This window comes from Chrysochloris asiatica, unplaced genomic scaffold, assembly GCF_000296735.1.
Source record: "Chrysochloris asiatica unplaced genomic scaffold, ChrAsi1.0 scaffold00067, whole genome shotgun sequence".
Classification (NCBI taxonomy): domain Eukaryota; kingdom Metazoa; phylum Chordata; class Mammalia; order Afrosoricida; family Chrysochloridae; genus Chrysochloris; species Chrysochloris asiatica.
This window is the reverse complement of record NW_006408585.1, coordinates 8,735,518-8,736,831: the sequence shown is the minus strand read 5'-3', so window position 1 is coordinate 8,736,831 and position 1,314 is coordinate 8,735,518.

The following is a 1,314-nucleotide window of genomic DNA, read 5'->3' as shown; positions in this document are numbered from 1 at the left end:
AGGTCTTGTGCAGAAGATTAGCCATTAGAGAGCTGCAAATCTAAACAAAAAATGAGGTATCATTTCACACCAGCAATGACACCGAGGCTCAAAAAAGCAGAGGACAACTAATGTTGACGAGGGTGTGGAAAGTCTCGGACCCTCTTACATTGCTGGTGGGACTGAAAATTGGTCCAACCACTCTGGAGAATGGTATGGCACTTCCTCAGAACACTGGAAATAGAAATACCTTATGATCAGCAATTCCTTTACTTGCTATATGCCCCACAAGAAATACAAGATAGAACGCAGGTAGGTAGATGCAAACCAATGTTCATTGCAGCACTTTTCACAATAGCAAAAAACTGAGACTACCCAAATGCCCACCAACGGTAGAAACGGTAGAATGGATAAACAAACTCTGGTACATACACACAATGGAGTACTATGCTACCTTGAAGAATAACGAGGAAGCTGCAAAACATTACATTATATGGATGAGCCTTGAGGACATAATGCTGAGTGAAATGAGTCAGGAACAAAAGGACAGATATTGCATCAGTCCATTACTGTAAAAACTTTAAAAAATATAGACTAGTTATTTAATATTTAATAAAAGAATAGTTATTTGAGGGTTACCAAGGGTGGGTGGGAAGGAACAGTAACTCACAGGTCAAGAGAGAGACACATGTTAACTTAGTGGACAGGGAGGGCAGTAAATGGGGGGGGGGGGCCTATACGTGGGGGTGGGTGGTAGGGGATTAGGGAAGATGGGGAAAGACTCTGGGAGGTCTGCATACACTGAAGGTGATGAATGGTGATGCTTACACAGTAATGGAATAACAAGGCTCCAGGATATAGGGATTGAGACAGAGGCTGAGGGGGTAAAGGGGAGGAAATAATGTTAAGATATTTGACTGTTCATAAAAGGACAAATGTTACATATGTCCATTATTGTAAAAGCTTAAGAAAAGATGTCCATACTAAAGGGGAGAAAGGAAAATAATTTCTCTATTGGTTATGATGGGTGGGAGGGAAGCGACAAGTAAGGCACAGGTTGGGAATAGTAACATCATAGCTTGGGTGAGGAAGGCAATACACAAGAACATGGGAGATAGGGGAACATGTAGGAAGGTTTGCATGGGCTAAATGGGACAGAGGTAAATAGGGATATATGCTCAACCTTGGAACAACAGGGCTCTGGGATACAGGGATTGAAGTATAATCTGAATGGGTAAAAGAGGAGAAATAATGTTAAGGTGATAGATTGTTATTATGAATATGGTTTCCCCTGCCTACTAATGTAAAATAGACACTTGAGTGGGATAGAAAGGA